At 42.4% G+C, this 18,200-nt stretch overlaps 1 long non-coding RNA gene across 1 annotated transcript in view; it reads right to left on the bottom strand.

Moving 5' to 3' along the window:
* Positions 1-15,342, bottom strand: part of LOC120958986 (uncharacterized) — a 60,102-nt gene extending 44,760 nt beyond the window's left edge. Inside the window, exon 1 of the long non-coding RNA XR_005752113.2 lies at positions 14,211-15,342. This is a non-coding gene — a long non-coding RNA (uncharacterized LOC120958986). The remainder of the gene's footprint in view (positions 1-14,210) is intronic.
* Between the last annotated feature and the right edge of the window lie 2,858 nt (positions 15,343-18,200).

Genomic DNA, 18,200 nt, shown 5'->3' with positions numbered 1-18,200 from the left:
TGAATATTCAGTACCTTAGTGAATTTGTTATTGAACCGGAAACGTTTTATTGCGCTTTTTGCTTGCTCTTTTGTTATTTTTCTGTTTTATTTGTTTAAAGCGATTTCCTTCTTTGCTTTATTTTCTGTGTACTTCTTATAGTTCATTTTGATTTTATCTTAATATATTTTTTCTTCTTCTATTGGTATATTCTTCGTTTACAGTGATACGTATTTAATTGTTTACGTATAGGTTTCTTCTTCTTCTTCTTCTTCTTCTTCTTTGGCTCAACAACCGTTGTCGGTCAAGGCCTGCCTGTACCCACTTGTGGGCTTGGCTTTCAGTGACTAATTGATTCCCACCCATAGTAGGATAGTCAGTCCTACGTATGGCGGCGCGGTCTATTTGGGGACTGAACCCATGACGGGCATGTTGTTAAGTCGTATGAGTTGACGACTGTACTACGAGACCGGCTCAAATGTATAGGTTTACGTATTTTTAATGACATCTTATCGTTTATCTTATAGGTCCATAGCAAATTTCACTTTGCATTCTCTTATTTATTTTTAGTACTTTTTTCGTTTGAATTATTTAGCTTTTGTTCGGTGAAACCAGTTTCAATTTTTATATTGATTAATTTATCACTCTAATTTATTTATTCATTAGTTTTTCTTTCTGTTATTCTTGTTTTGCTTTAGATGTTAAAGTTTTTGCATATTGTGACTTGTTTTCGTTGTTTTGTTTCATAATTTTAAGCTTGATTTATTTGAGATTTTCCAATTTCTTGTTATAATTTGTTTCCTTACTTTGGTTGTTAGATTGTATGTGTCACTTACAAACTTATATTCCAGTATTACCATATTTCTAAAAAAAAGTCTCTTAATGTTAATATAATATAAAAACAGTTTGACTACGATCTATATAGGTAAATTCATACGTGAAATGACGTTTTATGTAGGTCACATGTCAAGTTGTACTAAAATCTGATTCCCCACACCTTTCACATCTGTGACCAAATCAATTGGCTTTCTTAGAAAATCAGACTTATTTATTCAACTGTCCATTGAACCCGTTTAGCAGCCCACGTGCCTGGAATATAACATTATTTCTTCCAGCACACCTCCACCCTCCCAACTACCAGTCAATCATTCGGCGAAAGGAAGGGAGAATGGAGGCACCCGAAATAAAACACCAAAAACACTACTATGCTGTGACCGGAAAGGAATACGAAAGAGAGAAAAAACACAACATTGCAGTGGATATTAATTTTCGATATCCAACCCCCCCATAACTATCCTCGCCACCACCACCCAACCCACCAGCACACTAGGGTAGGCTTTGTTTTGCTAGGCCAGGCGCGAGCAAATAATCACCTTCTTTCGGATCCACCACCACCACCATCGGGCAGCATGGCAAATGGCAGTTAAAAAGCGATGCCCCAAGCCCAATCGACCGACCTTATCACACTCACTTGGGGGAAAGGGATTTTTCGGGGCTTGCCCCGCCGCATTGCCCGCGGCAGAAATAATGACTCACTTGTGCAGCTAGCTGCGGCCCGGGGAATTAAATCGTTTTCTCACGTGCACCCACAGGACACAGGACCTCACAGGTTTTGTGGGCTATGGAATGAATGCTTCCTAGACCGTGGGCCAACGTGACTGTTAGTGTGTATTTTGACTACCGTTACTGTGTCTTCTAGGACTCACCGAATCCCGGTGGGGTGGTAGGGAAACACAACAACCGGCAATAACGCGGATAGACGATGAATAGTGTTCTGTCATGAAAGCGCCATCGCCTGTCAGGAAAGGACCTCGGCAAAGGATTGAGGACTATCATCAAATGTTCATTTCCCCCTTCCCCTCCCCACCCGCCGCTCCCACCGTTCGAACGCTTTTGCCGAAAGTGAAAATATTGAACGCGGAAGCGGAAAAGACAAAATAGAGAAATCAACCGAGCACCGGCAGCGCGCGCGCGTGGCCTGACTCTCTTCTAGCGTTCCGTCCCGAAGCCTCGGCTTTCTCGGAAGTAATAAATATATTATGCCGTGTAGGTCAATGCGTGACCGGTTCCTGTTTCCTCGTTCGCTTTCGCTCAACCCCATCACACAGAATATCCTCGAAAGGGTAGTTTCGTCAATAATTTGGAAACTGCTACAGTGAACCCTTTTTTACTCCTGCGGGCAGTGAGCAGGCCCGTGAACGCAACTGGTGTACCGGGACGGGGTACGGCGCTGCTTCAACCCCATTTCATGGCTCATTGGGTACGCGAGGGAGTTTTGCTATCAACACACACACACACACACCGAAGCCTTCCAGCAGCAAATGACCTCCGGGCGAAAGCTTCGAGCAATTTGTAGCCTGTTTCTATGTCCTTCCATTTTATCATCGTAAGTCATAACACTTGCTTGTCTCTGTGTTTTTTTTTTTCTTTCAATTTCCTCTTTTACCGAATGGATGGAGCCCAACGGCACAGCGGAAGAGAATCAATCGAAGTTATGACAGGACAGTCGGTTCAATTCCCAGGTGAGCTTTCGTACGGGGGGTTCCTTCGCAACGGGCGTTGAGCATTATGTTTTGAATTATTTTCTATTTTATTCCAATGAAAGAGACTGTAATGGGAAAGCTTTTATTTTTTTCCACGACCCGCTGTAATATCTTCGTAATCGTAATCATCATCATCATTATTTTTACTATTAGTTTTAGCTATAAACAAATGAGATACTAAATTGACAACAAAAGGCGCTCGCCGCGCTTATTTCCAGGTATTCTTTTGTTGTTTTTGCTCCATTCAGCAGGGTAATAAGGAAAGAAGTAAGGGAAATGCGTACTCAATTTAATAACTTTTCTTTTCAATGATTGACACCTGGCACGCATTTTTGGAAAAAGAGATAATTTGAGGAAAATTTCACCAGAATCATACTTTTGTTTATTTTCCCATTTTTCTTCCATTTATGAATTTTCTTTAGGACTATGATACTTTTAACTTTTGCATATTTTATTTGAATAGTAATGCCAATGATATTATTGCAACCTACATTCATTCTTGACATTACGATTCATTATTCAGAGTGGAAAAGTATTTTTTAAACTTTAATTTTTACAATGTCCTATTTTCTTTTTCTCTTTCACCCTTTTTCTTAGTTTTTTTAAGTTTTTTATATGTTCTATTATTATTGGTTTAAAAATCTATCAAGATATTAGTACAGTATTCTTCTTAAATGTTTTTCATGGGAGTTTTTTATTTTCTTCATTAGTTGCATGTTTTTCATTTTAGTTCTTAAAACTGATTGAGGCTTGTTTATCATATTGTGTTAGTTTATTCTGTTTATTTTATTTTTCACTGGTTTAATTTGTTTTAAAACTGTTTGCACATCTTTCATCTTCTTTTGTACTCTCATTTTATATTTTAAATATTATTCAGCTACTGTTTTACTAACATTTTCTTTTAACGAATTTAACCTTTTCAATGAACTTTTTTATCAAAAAATGACTTCGCAAAGGACCCTTAAATCCTATACCAACTCTATACATTTCGAACCCATTCCTCGCATACAATTACTTCTTCATCCATCTAAGCTCGAAGGGGAACCAGATCCGCTTTCATCCACTGATGAATAAAACCGTTTTATGTTATCGCCCACAGTGAAATGAAACGAGCAGCAAAGCCAACGACAGCCCAAAAAAAAAGCAACAACTAATGGTACGAAAAACGTAAAACACACACTACCGGGGGATTGACAACCAAACGGTCTGGCCATAAGAGATAATAACCGAAAAAAAACCCTTTTTTGAAACATTTTCGGCAAAAACAGCGCACACAGAAACGCACATTCCCAACTTCAAACCGTTACCGTACAGCCGGTCCGCGTCCTAAAGCTGCACTGCGATGGCACCGGAGGACAAGGGGGAAGCAAGATACCTAATTGACTGCGCCTCGATAATACCAAACGACCGCAGCAGGGCATAAATCAACCGTCCGCACACCGCCCCGTCGAGCGGCGTACCCCCGGAGGAAGCGCTCACGGAGGGAGGATGGTTTTATTAATCCCTTCCAGCGAACACAATATCCACAAGGACACACGCACCGACACATGCAAACCTTTTAACCCCTTTTTCGTTCCGCGTTCCTGTCCGCTTCCGGTCTTCGGTGGCGGCACATTGCACTGGCGGAACTGGAATGGCCGCCAGCCAGGATCGTACCCCGGGGTGGCACAGAAAAATTTGTATCCCGGTGTTGATGATGATCGCACAAATGAAGTTGACTTTTATTGCGTAATCCTTTTTTTATGTTCCGTGGTTTTGTACACCCCTGGTATGGCAGGGGTGTAGATGGAAAGGGAAGTGCTCAACGAATGTAACGCTTGATTGTTATCTGCGCTCGCTGCATTGTGCGGCAATATACGTGTCAGAAACAGCTTTATAAAATGCGGGTACCATTTGAAACAAATTTATGTCGTCTTGTTTAAATTTTTACAAAAATTTTGACAAATTTTGGGTTTTTTTTATTCTACTGTTAGAACTGAGTTACTCTTGTTTGTGATCATTCTTGGATAACTTTTCTTATCTATTTGATAAACTATTCTGTTACTTTTCCCTAAATAATTGCAATTGTTTAGTTTTTCTTATCTTTTTCATTTATCTTTTCATATGTTACTCTTCTACCTTCTCAACTTTTCTGATACTTTTCTTTAAACCGTTCCTATTGCTCAAAATTTGTTGTGTTTCACAAACGTTTGTACTTTTATTTTCTGTTTAATTTTCACCTTAGAAGCTTCTCCTTTTATCTTCTTTATTCACATATCCATTCATCAATTCCATCCAATATTCTTTTGTTATTTTGGATTCACAAGACTTCTTTGAAAATCCTCGCTCATCGAAATTGAAACACCGACAAAACAAAGCGCACCACGACTGATTGATTTCTTTGTTGTGAAGACTATGATTCAACCACCACAATTCAGAACCATTCGGCTCATTAACACGGATTACATTCCTTTCCCTCCAATTTCTAGCGTGCAGCAGAAACGAAATTCTAGCAATAATTATAGCTTCAAAAAGACCAAACTCAACTCACGGAACTTTTGATTAGTCTCGGCAACTTTTTAATTTTCCCAATTCTTCTAGAGGCCGTCTAATAGATGCATACTCCCGATATCTTTGTTCGTCATCGTCTGTTTCGACTTTTAAACTCGTACCAAGACGAAGCTTGCTCCGTCAACTCATCTACCTCATTGAAACATTCAGATCCTTTGCTTTGAAGTACAAAGACGATGTGTTCAAGAAGGCTTGAGAAGTGACATCTCCAATTCAGTGTCTAACCGATCTATGCGCAGAGCAAGAAGTACATTTGAAGATCACAGGAATTCCAGGCAATGTCCGAACCTCTCTCCTCACATTTCTCCACTACAGTCGACTACCCTCCTGGACTACTCGTGTGGGTGTTTTTTATATGCCTTTTTGTAGACACGTTTTTGTTCGTCCAACTTCCGCCCCTACGATTGATGCGGGTGGAAGACCACCTTCAAGAAATGGTTCTCGCCCCCTGGCTGCATCTCCGAATCTCCCCCTCTGCTGTACAGGGCAACGGGATGAATCATGCAGCACGTAGGCAACGCACCTGCGACAAAGTGCAGCCGACAAAGAAGGAAGGAAGTGCTGTGCATCGAACAACCTTATGCCCCGGCCGATAAAGAACGGGTAATAGGGGGCAGGAAGGTAAGCGGGCATATGCACCGTTCCCATATGCCACCCCCCTGTGTACGATTTGATTGAAGCATGTTCCTCACAACATTCTGGCAACAGTGTTCCAACAGCCTTTGTCTGTTCAAAGGTTTCCCAAGAACACAAGAATTGAAAAATAAAACAAAACAACATACACACACACACACATGCGTAACATGCTAATGCCTTTTAGTTACAATCAGAGGCTTCCGAGGCTTTCCGTGCGCTAATGGGCCGCCACAAGAAGTGATTACGAGGCACTACACACCAGACCACCACCACCCGCCAACTGGTTTTAACGCACGTACCCGCGGCTCAAGGTTACTTCCGTTCCACGGCTGACTCCACCAGCATAGCAACTTCCCCTTCGGTGGTTGGCTACGGGGAATCAGAACAAGTAGATTTCTAGGTGAACGGATCGAAGAAGCAGCCCCCGTAAGAAACAATCAGCTGGCACCGCGCTCGACCAGGGAGAGTTGCCAGGCGCGTGGAGGGGAATTGGGAATTGAAATGGAAGCACTAGTTTTTGTTTACTTATTCGTTAAACTTTTTTTTTTTTGCTTCAACATTCGATTGTTTTTTACAGTCCATTCCCTGATTGCAAACCGAAGAAAAACACATGCCGAAAAAAAATAGAAAAAACGAGTTTCCGCTGCAATTATGCCCGCGTGAGTGTGAACAGAAGCAAACAAAAAAACCAAACAACAACGGCAAAAAAAAATCGAAACACACACAACGATTCGAAAAATTGTTGCATTTATCAACAATACTTTTCGAGGAATTTCACCTTCCCTCCACACCTTACACTCATGCATGTTTGTTGGTGGAGGAAATTAAGAACCACCGGCATCCTCAGCACTATTGCGCACTGGAGTGGTTCGATTTGCGCTGGTTGCGCATTTTTTTTTTTTTTTGCGTCACTCCCTCTTTCAAGGTTTTGTTGAGCGCTTTGTTTTGCTGAATATGGAAGAAACTTAAAGTAATAATCATTCTAGGGAAAAGTACACTTTTCTGGGGGTGAAATTAACTACAGACGAGCTCACACGATACCTTACTGGCTAATGTGCAGCTAAGAGCGTACACTTACAGCAATTGTTCCAGCACCGCGAAGAAATTGTTTTCGATCTAAGAAGGAAGGTGAAAAATCAAACTTAATGCGCATTTTTTTTCCCTAAAGCAATATGGTACATTCCCTCTAAAGGAACAATTTCATCGGCTTGCTAGGGGGTTCTTTCTGTAACTCAAGTTGGCCTAAAAGTAAAACATTATAGAGTGATCATGTAACAAACTTGTGCGTGTTTTTAGTGGTGATGTTTAGGACTTTAAAATGTTTTAAGTAAGAAAACTGAAATTTCAGCCTGCATCTGTCAAAGAAGAATCAACAATTGAGGAGTTATCAAACGTGTATTAAAGCAACGTCACTAGACATAACATGACTCAATTACAAACCATCATTAATATTCTAAATTTTGTATCTCACTTACAACTTTAATTCGAATAAAACGTTAAAAAGTACATTAAGCTGTTAAACGGCTAACAGGGTTTTCCAAATAACTTTTGAATGTGCTCATCATTATTCACTTTTGACAACTGTTGAAAAACATCTTTCAAGTATGATAAATGTTGTTGACATTGAACATCTACTTGAAAATCACTGTATGGGTGTAAACAAAACAGGTATAACATAAGGGTAAGCGATAAAAACTTATTTTATTTTAGCAATGTAAAACTAATTTCGACTAAACGACTGATTTATTCTACCATACCTATTTACCTGTAAATGTTTACCCTTATTTTTACACTCCATCTTTTACCTCTCTCATCACGTTTACCTGTTTTTGCTATTTAAATTCATGCGAAGACGGTCGTCAGTGGTTTTGTTTGTCAGTCCAATTTCATCGAATGTAATTTATCCGAGTCTTTCCGCGAGTTAAGCGACACCCGAATGACGCGAATGTGAGTAACGCGAATGTTTAAGTCTGTCAGCTCGTATTTCTAAACGGTTCAATTTTCTTCAACAATCGTCCAATGCAAAATTCGATTTGAAATCAATGAAACGATGAAATAATCAAATTTGTCAAACGAATTGCATTAACTAATTGTCTCAAAAATAACTATTTGTTGACTACTATGTTTTGGATCAAAATGTGATATTCGGGAAATGTTACGCATTAATACGCTATCCTGGATTGCCTTTGTTAAAAGCCTGTCTGCTAAACTGCACCTAATAATTAATAAGAATAATAATTTCTTTGATACTTAATTCTTCATGAAATAATTGAAATCTTTTAAAAATCACTTTTATGTTTTGTTAAATAATTTTGAAACGACCCTTCGAAAAAAAATTCCCACACCTAGTTTCTTGAATACACCTTGGTATTCTCGACACTCAATTGACAGTCGTGATATATCATATTTCGACAATTGAGTGTAAATAACTAAACATTGCAATATCTTTTTTTTAAACTAGTCTATTGACTGCTTATAACATGTAATAGAAAAAATGCTTGTACTTTCGCAGCAAAAAACCATCATCCATACATGCGGCAAAGCCCAGAATGAATCGGAGTATATTAACATTAACTTTGACCAGAAACCCTCACTTTTGCATGGCGCGTAGTGGTGTATGGATTGTTGACATGTTTACAGGCAGCATATGTCAAATTCGTCCAATTTCAAATGTCAATAAAATTGTTAGAATCGTTCGCCAGTATGAGATATGAAAAACATAATCATTTTAAGATTAATATGAAATGCGATTGGTTTTATTTAAGTAGCAACATACCGTCATGACACATGATTGTCAAAATTTATTTTTTAAACTAAAAGAGCAATCCATTGTTTCTGTGTCTAAAGAAGGCTGACTAAAAGAAATAGAAATAGAATAGACTAAAAGAGCAATCTATTGTTTCTGTTTCTTAAGAAGTCCGAGTGACTGGAATTAAATTTGGCTAATTGTATCAATTTTTTAATTTTAAAATTCAAATGGATTAAAATATTAGAGCACTTATTCAAACTTGAACCCCATTCAATTCAAGCCTAAAATGCACACCTTAAACATAAAAAAACCAGGCTAGACGAATGTGTTTCCCCCCGCTCATTACTTACCGTAATCCCAATTCCATTCTCCATTAAAATCACTCGGAAAATGTTTTCTAAATCATTCATTTTTTTCCACATCACAAACGCGGTTCACCAGTGACACATGTGCTACGCATTGGAAATTAGAAAGCGCTCTCACACACACACACATTCCTTGCCGTAAGAATTAGGTGAATAGAATTGTGAACAAATGTTTTCCACAGCGAGCAGCGAGATAAAACGGTAACATTTGTTCCCCATCCGCCGACACGGGTTGTTTTCCCCCACTTGCCTTAGAGGGTTTCGGCTCTTAGACCGACTGTTTCAGTGCCATTCAAGCGTGGGGTTGACGCTGCGAGACACCCTTCTCAGCCTTCCCCCAAGACCCATTAATATTGACGTAATCTAGAGCTGAGAATTTGTACACTTTGTTTCCCACGCGAAAAAGCGCATCCGAATGGGGGGATCCACCAACGACACAAAGAGCCGGTGACACAGAGAAAATAAAAAGAAGAAGACGTAGAAGCAAAAACACTAATCTGACACACTATTAAGCCAGTCAACAAATAGTCAACATCTTTTCTTGCACTCCACAGTGCCGGTGTGTATCCTATTAAATTAAAATGTTTCACACTTTTTGTCTTCTCGTTTGGCCCGAAAGCATCTCTCCCCACCATTTTTCAACGGAGAGCACACGCAATGTGCATGTGACCGAAAACCCACAGGCACAACACTCAGACACACACAGCTGTACCAGCGCGGGGTCCATAAATTAGTAGCTTATGATGGCTATGCGGGAGAGAGGACACACACGCACAACACACCATATGCGCCGAACCGCCGAAGAAAAAGGGAAATGCATTCCTTCAAAGTGAAATTCGTCAGGCTGAGGCAGCAGCAGCGGCAGCAATCCATCCGTTATGCTACTTTCCTGCATTGGAAAGCCGACATATGCGAAGCATTTCTTTCCCCTCCAAAGCCCAGCGGAAGGAAGTTCTAATGAGAACTATACGACGACGGTTGTACACACAAGGCTTTGAAGAAGAAAGCAGCCTTAATGGAAAAAGCGCATCCGCCGTTTCGTCTGCAATCCTGGCCAACTGTTACAACACCAAGCGCGGCGACATCTTTCAATATCCTGGAAAAGGAGGATAAAGGCTTAATGGTGAACCCTCAAGGTACGGGATACCTACCTCTCACCGCTCACGCCAGATGCTGAAAGCTGTGCGGGAAGATTGATGGGAATGTGGGACCCAAAAATCGTTATCGTGTTCTGGTTATTTCACAGATTTGTACCAAATAAGATTACAAAGATTGTTCGGACCCCAGTACCTGTCGTGTGAACTGCAGCGGGATCTTCAGCAACCACGCTGGGCTGCAACCACGTACATATGCCCCCACACTTTGGCGATTTTTGGCAACATTTGTTCCAGTCCATAAATCATCCTCTACCGGGTGTGTGTGTGTGTGTGTGCATGTGAATGTCCGTGACGTGTCTGACGTGACACAGGCGAACGCGTTGAGGATGGTTGGATCATCGGCCCAGAAAGGTCGATAGCCAAACGGTTTTTTTTGCTGGGTTTTGGGAACACAGGGTAACATCCGGATTAGAGCCATATCATTGTGGCCCTGCTTGTTTAACAGGACCTCACAACAGTTCCGCGCATAGTTAAGGCAGCAAACCGTACCAGAGACCTGGAGACATGACCTAGAAAAGAACAACAATACACCTGCTGCAAAAGGTGAGCGTAAACTCGGAAGTGGATGGATGTGTGTCCCCTGCCCGCCTGCCCTATATATTCCACAGGCTTTATTCTTAGGTCACCATGCTCGGCACTTGCCAGAGTCCGTCAATGGTAATGACGCACCATAAATCAAAAACCGGGCAAAAGTTTTACGAACGTACATAGTTTTTTGTTTGTTTGTCGCGAGGTGCTAACTAGGAGACCATCACGGCTCCATGCGGACGAAGAAGTGGAATGGGAAGGGTTGTGTGTGTGTGCGTGTTCCATTCTCCAAACAGGACGTCCTAAAACAACTCCAACAAAACGGCAAAAAGGAAGGGCATTTGTAGCACGTGCAATTTATGGTTTGGCTTCTCCCCGGCTTTGCCGGTGTGGAATCCATTTCCACACTTGTTTTCTATCGGGGCGTCGACGGGTTGCTTCTAGGGGTCAGTTCCTTCCGACATCCCTCTGCCACCGGTCTGCCCGGGGCTTGATCGTCCGGCGGGAAAAGGTCGGATTTTGTGATGCCTTTTTGTGTTTTTTTTTTGCTTGCTACGGAGTAACCTCTCCCCGCTTTAGCCTATTATTCCAATTTCTTATCGACTGTGGCCTGTGTGAATGATCTTGATCCCTTTTTTTTGTTGGCTTTCCATTTCTGTTTCGGGATGTTCTCTCTCAGGTTCCCAGCGCTGCTGCTCAGCTCGTACAAGGGCCTTGACAACGCGAAGGACGTCCTTGCTAGCAGAGAGAAGAGAGTCGATCCCACGGCTTCTCTCCTAGCACTCCGAAAGGAATGCTGTTACCAAGTGCATTCGGAGATAAACAAATAGGCAACAAAACGGCAGAGAACGTACCGTCTCGATGCACTTTTACAGCTGTGGCAGTGAAACATTCCAGTGTGCAGCATCTCCTACCGTGCCAGTACCGGTTAAAGAAGCGAGGAGGAAGAACCTTTACCCCATAAGTTGGGACAGGGAAATGAAGAAGAAAGCGAGACCTCTTACCCCGGGATGGGACACCTCGGGTCCCGTGGAGGTAACCCCTAGGGAAGGGCAAAAGTAATTCATATTGCCTCACCGCAAAGTACCTGCCCATAATTTTATTATTTGTTTATTTTATCTCACTCTTCCCCTTCAGTGTTGCATTCAGGATCTTGCAGCCGAACGCCACAGCGGGATCATTACATCCCGCCGAGAGGATGACAACTCACACACACATAAAGCGAGACTGCGAGAGACATAGGCATAGGCAGGCAATCAGGAACTGTAGATTCCAACTATCAAGGATGCAGACAGTTCTTTACTTAATGTCTCCATGTCCGGCGACGAAGATTTTTCTACTGAGAAAAAAACATTGACGCCACGACACGCCGTGCATCACGTGTTTACTCCGCGCAAGACTCAAGCAACCGATCCGTTCCGTAGGGCAACTGCAATACGATGCCACCGGGAGGAGTCGGGAAATTGGCTACGCTGCATCCGGACCCGATGTGTGGCGGCACAGCAGACCGGCAACTGTCAGGGCCGGTGGTTTATTATTTCAAGCAGCGGTGGCTATTTATGGGTCGCGCTTGAGATGTTGTACACATGTTGCCAGACAATGTCCCTTCAAAGCCAATATAGGAACTTCTCAGTTTCCACAAATCCTGGACAATGTTTGACGCGTTCCAAAAGTAAGTTGCAGTTCTTGCGTTCTACCGCCTTCAACATCTCCAGCTCGATTTCGAACTTTAGTCGAATACCTTTCTAATTAGTCAGCATCATTTCGGAATAACCCCTATATTTCTTACGAATGCCATTCTTACTCATTAATTGCACAAGTGTCGCTCACTTTTCGCACCCGTCATCCAGATAACACCGATTAGATGTGATGCGTGTACGAGAGAAATGAACAAAAAATGGTAATAATTTCATCACCCCGTAAAACTGACCTAAATTCTAAGCTGCATCGAACCATCGCCCATATGGCAGACGGGATAGTAACAGTACAGACAATGTGGTTTCTTGCCGTCTATCACGCATATGATTCACGAGACATACTCACGCCCGGTGGAGGTCGTCCGTTGACGTCGCCTAGCAACAGCGATCTGTGCACGGGTTAGAACACGTTTAATCAGAGTCTGATTTTTCGTAGAACTGCTAGCAGCATCGTTATACGATTGGTGCGGGCACGGGACAAACCAGGCGTTACGGGAACGCGCACAAAAAGATAACATTACGCACAGGAAGAGAACATGTGCTGCGGTCTCGTATCAATTGTTTCATTTTATTAACGTTGATGTAGAGTCATTACTTCTTCAATATGGCTCAAGTCGCCAAATTTTGGCTCTAACGCTCCAATTTTTAAAATTTATTACAGCTTGTGCCTCTAAGACACCAATTTTTACCTCACTGTCTTTGTTTTTTGTCTCTGAAATGTATTTTTTAATGAACATTATTTTACATTATACACATTATTTTACAATGTGCATAAATGTCTCTAATCGCTTTGTTGAAAACAGCATTTTGTTCCAAAGCGATTGAATGAAAGACAAATTAATAAAAATTTCGAAATTTTAAATCATAAAATTACCCTTTTCATGTCTATATTTCAAATTGACGTGAAAAAATTATGTAATTTTATTATATTAAATTACAAACTTATTTAAATGCTTTAACAATGTAACATATCTCATGTAATAAATTTAATAAAATGCATTATAAAGATATCATGATTTCTACTACAGGTAAAAAAAACCCAAACGACCTAAAACATATGAATTTTAGGCAAAAAATAATACAAATTGTCCACAAAAATTGACGCCTTACATCCAAATTTAACGCCTATTACTGTATTCTACCAACAATTCTCATGCCATAGATGCTTCTATCAAGATGAGTAACCACAAGCCACACGTTTAGTGGGTAATTTTTCAACCGAAAATTAGAACACCATTACAATCGAATAATTTAAAACCATTTCTAAGCTGAACTATGAGATCATCGTGAAAAGTGACTTTGTCTCTCTTTCAAATATTGGGGATGACTAACCTTATCACAAACAGAGGAGGGGGAGAGAGAGATGCCACTTTAACGGCCATATTAGGGTATAAGTGTAGGCTTTGTTTTTGAAGTCGTTATCACCATCATCATCGACATCATCATGCTAACACGCTGGAACGGAATTTAATTGGGCCGATAAAAGAGAGCGAAGGAAATAAGTAAAAGGAACATTTCCTTTTCCCGGTCTTTTTTTGTCTAGCTTTGCATATATGTAAAACAGAGCGAAGGGCTGGACTTTCGGGACCTATCTCTTAAGGTTTCAGCTGTCCGATCAGCTGCTTCAACGGTTTCTTCTCGCACAACCGGCCACAATGGTTGCATTTATAGACCACAGGGGGGGGGGGGGGGGGGAACCACCACCACAGCACAGAAAAGCATAGTAGTCCATGTACCGAAACCCCGTTGCCATGCAGTCAAGTCAGCAGAGGCAAAAGCACCATTTACATATCAAATGATGATGCAATCGAAAGTCGGCGGTGCAATAAATTCGGACCTCAGAGAATCCCTCCTACTGGTCGAGGGTAATTAGTGGCGATCGAATTCTTAGGCGTAAGGTTTCACTCATCATTCCAGCTCCTTCACGATGACGAGCTGATACAGACCCAGACAGACGACCCTTCGAATGTGTCGTTGGGGTGAAACAAGTGACCAATGTTGCCTACCTTGTCTTACTCTTACTTCGCATTCCGTCAGCACTGTGCGAAGGTCAGGGAGAGCTGCTACTACGGGCGGAGATGCGTTCGCTCACGTACTCCACCATTTCTTCCACTGTATGGGTGTACCACAATCAACAACAAGGAAACAACAACCAAAAAACACACAGACGTAAAAACCGCACAGAAAACAACAGCCGTTTTGCTGTAAAATCGCGCGCGCACGCTCGATTACTTCTTGCGGGCTGATAATGACTCAAACCTTCCCTCTTCATTACGTTATCGCCGGAGGCACGACACTATCGAAAAACAACACACACACACACTACCACTTACCGGCAGATGTATGCGTGCGTACATTACACCGCGGCGGCGTACGTGCAAAATTACACTGCGACCTACTAATACATAAACGCGCGCTGAACGGCTTTTGCACGCATCATTGCCTACTGTGACTAAGCTGCCGAGTGTGTGTTTTTTTACTGCCTTCTTCAGCTAATCACCTTAGCACCAGGTCGTCTGACGGTTAATGCAGGCATGCCTGTGTGTGTGTGCGTGCGTCCGTGCCTGTGTACGGCGGGTTGTCATTCGACGCGCAACCCTAAACTCGCTTGACATTAAAATCTATTTATAGACGCCTATTTCGCACGTTTGCCGAACTGATTACACGCTGATTTGAGTTCCTGTGCCCGCACGCTTGTGCTTGCTTTTTAATTTCATGCGAATGATATCATACACTATCAGCTAGTTGTAGGAGCCGGTACCTGTATACCCCCCTCTCGCCTGCTGGCTCCTGTTCAAATGGTACTTCAAATCAGGGGTTTTCAAGGTCAGCGCTGAGTCAACGGCAACCGCATGCAGACCACGCGGTGGCACGCGATTCTAGACCGTTCCCGGCACGGCGAACGTAAACCGTGAGGTCTCTCGTTCTCTTTCTCTCTCTCTCTCTCTCTCTCTCTCTCTCTCTCTCTCTCTCTCTCTCTCTCTCTCTCTCTCTCTCGCTCTGTTTCGTGACACAAGGTTACTGCCACCAAAGAAGAAGCAGGCTCCCGGAGCCGCTGCCTTTGCTGGGTTGTGCTCTGTTGCTAGGTGAGGTCACAGCTATTGTGACCACCATCATCACCACGTGGTAATTCCTTCCGCACGAAAAAACGGTTCCCTTAAGTTGCATCAGAAATGTGGCACGGGTCTATGTGAGGTGTAATCACGGGTGAAGAAGTAGAAATACCCACCTAGGAACGAATGATGCAATCTAGAATGGCACTTTCACTGCTGTTCTGATTGGCGATACATTTCCGCCCCAAAACAGAGCAAACAAATAGCAATGTGCTTTGGGGCCTTTGGGGGGGGGGGGGGGGGGGGGTGAAGGGGAGCGTGGGAGGGTATCTTTACATGATGCCAATTAAAAACAGGGGTAGTCCCGCAGCGTGCTGCAGCTGCTCGCGACCGTGCTGCTGATGCAAGTCGTGAAATTCCGGGATGATGAAAGACGGTCGCTTATTTGTGAAAGCTTATCAATAGAGGACAGCTGGGCTGATGAGTGGGCTACATTTTTTGCAACTTTTTAACTCTAACACCTTTAAAGGCTAGAGTAATAAGGTGGGACAGGGATTATCCGTCATGCTCCTGAATGATTAAAAATAAATGATGATAAATCACTAAAGAAACATCAAACTGAATCTAAATGTATTTATGTAATTATTTATTTGTATATTTTAAACCACTTTTCAAACTTTGCATTATTGCTTCTTCTCACATCAGCATCCACCGTATCGAATAATCTTTATTGTTACCTCAACAACTTTCTTTTTTTTTCTTTCTTTTTTCGTCAGATATATTTAGTTTAGCTTCACTTAGTTCATTAGTTTTTTCTGTCAATTTATGTGTTTAAGTTGTAAATGCAAAATAGTTAAAAGAAGTATAATGTACTTTGAAGCAACTTTCATTGATTGTGTTTGAAGGTTTGATATTTTTGAGCTGTAAGACAAATCATTTTCAAATGCAAAATGTTATTAATTAACACACTATACCAATAGCTAACAATTATTATCCAGCAACAAGGAATCTATGCAACTTTTTATTTAACAAACAGCTGTAATTTGAATATAATTTTATAAAAAATATATAAAAAAAAGTTGCCCTCATATAACAAATTCATCTCGGTATTAAAAATGGATTGAGAATCACTGCATTCCTGCAACAAACTACCGACTACTACAGTTTGTTAAGGTATTGGTGCAGCATTTGATAGAAAGACTTGTTTGCTCGCTCACAACTATTCGATCGGGCGAGATTAAAGTAGTTGTTTGTCACGCTATTTTTGTGCTCCAACACGATTGAAGACCTATTTTGACGAGAAATCGTCTTCGTCCTCGCCGTCGTCGTCGTTGGCGTTGGCGTCATTTTCGTTCGTTCGTGGGACCGACTTGTTTGTTTCACGGTTGGCTGTTTGCCTGGCCCGTCGCCGGCTAACGTCACCCCGATCGTCGCCAGATGATGTGCAATGCTGATTTCAACCGATGCTGATAAGCAAACGTACGTTGGACAGAAAATAATGGAGAAAAATAGCAAATTCATAGAAATTTAATGACCCTATTACTACAACAAATACCTGTTTTTGTGCATTCTCTTTAAACGAACGATGGGCAGTTTAAAAGGCTCCTAAAGGCCTCGTTTAATACAACAACCCAACTGGACGTGAAGGGAGGGTAGCAAACACTCTAACACTACAAGACACTGCTGGTTCCTGTTCTGATATGCTTCAGTGCTAAAATCTATTTCCTTCCCGAAACATGTACTCACCAATATAAAGCCCGCCCGGTCGGGAATAAGTAAGTTGTAATAACAATTGCCCTCTCGGTAAAGTAAGAAACTTGCAAGAGATGATTAAGATTCGGTGTCGTTTTCCCAATTCCAACATCCCTCCATTACTCCATCCCCGGAAGCATCCTTCGGGGCGTTCGTTCAGCCTCAGCCGAATGTGAGCGGAAAACGCAAGCTCCCTGCATTGCGTTGCAAGTAACAACTTTAGAGCCTATTAAAGTCATGTCAAATATCTTCCCCTGGGTCGCCTCTCACTCCAGGAAGTTTTCAAGACTGTAAGAAAGAAGAGTCCTGTCGTTGTCATCGGCACCGTTTTCCCTGGGTTTCCTGGGAGGATGACCCAGAGCAGGGGGAGGGGGCACCATTATCGTACACCAGTTTGGCTTCCGCCACAACTCCCGCCTGTCTGCTCTGTACAGGGCTATTCTTCGTCAATCGCCCTCATGAAAAAGCCTCGGAAGCCTCTGATTTCCTCCAAAAACCTTCCCGAGACGGGGACGCTTACAGGGACGCTCGCTCCGTGACCTGTCAAAAACTGAACTCCAACAATCTGACAGCAGCAGCAGCAGCAGCAGCAAGCAGTGCCTGCTGCAGATTACGTCGTCGTTTTTTGGAGAGTTTTTGGCAGTTTTAAAACCTGTCACTGTAAAGAGCCAACAGCCACAGACACGGCCACACTGCTTTGCAGTGCAGCCGCTTTACCAACGTTTGTCCGGACGACGACAAACTTTCCGATTTCTTAGAAGTAAGAAGACCCCCATCTTCTACTAAATGAGGGTAGGGGGATGGGGGAGTCTTCATCCATGGCACCCCGAACCTCCCTTGTGGAGAGTGGGTGTACTGTGTGCTCTCTACTGCTCGCTGTAACTTCAAACCGCCCGCAGAAGAAAAAGAGCACCACGAAGAACCGAAAGCCCTGAGATGAAGTTTAATGTTCAATTGTTTTGCGATGCCACTCTCAATCACCTCACCCCAGCCCCAGCCCGCTTTTACAACCCTACAAAAGCGAAACCGGTTCTTGAATTTCTCCACCGCGTTCGCTTTGCACGTCTCCCAAAACCCTGCCTTGAAAGAAGCCGGCACGATCATCATCATCAGCTGATGATGATGGAACGGATGTATTTCGGTGCGCAAGGGGACTGAAACGAAGGTGGGCGGTGGGGTAGAAACCACGGC

The sequence above is a fragment of the Anopheles coluzzii genome, chromosome 3 (assembly GCF_943734685.1).
Source record: "Anopheles coluzzii chromosome 3, AcolN3, whole genome shotgun sequence".
Classification (NCBI taxonomy): domain Eukaryota; kingdom Metazoa; phylum Arthropoda; class Insecta; order Diptera; family Culicidae; genus Anopheles; species Anopheles coluzzii.
The sequence above is the reverse complement of the archived record's forward strand: the minus strand, read 5'-3'. Positions and strand labels throughout refer to the sequence as shown.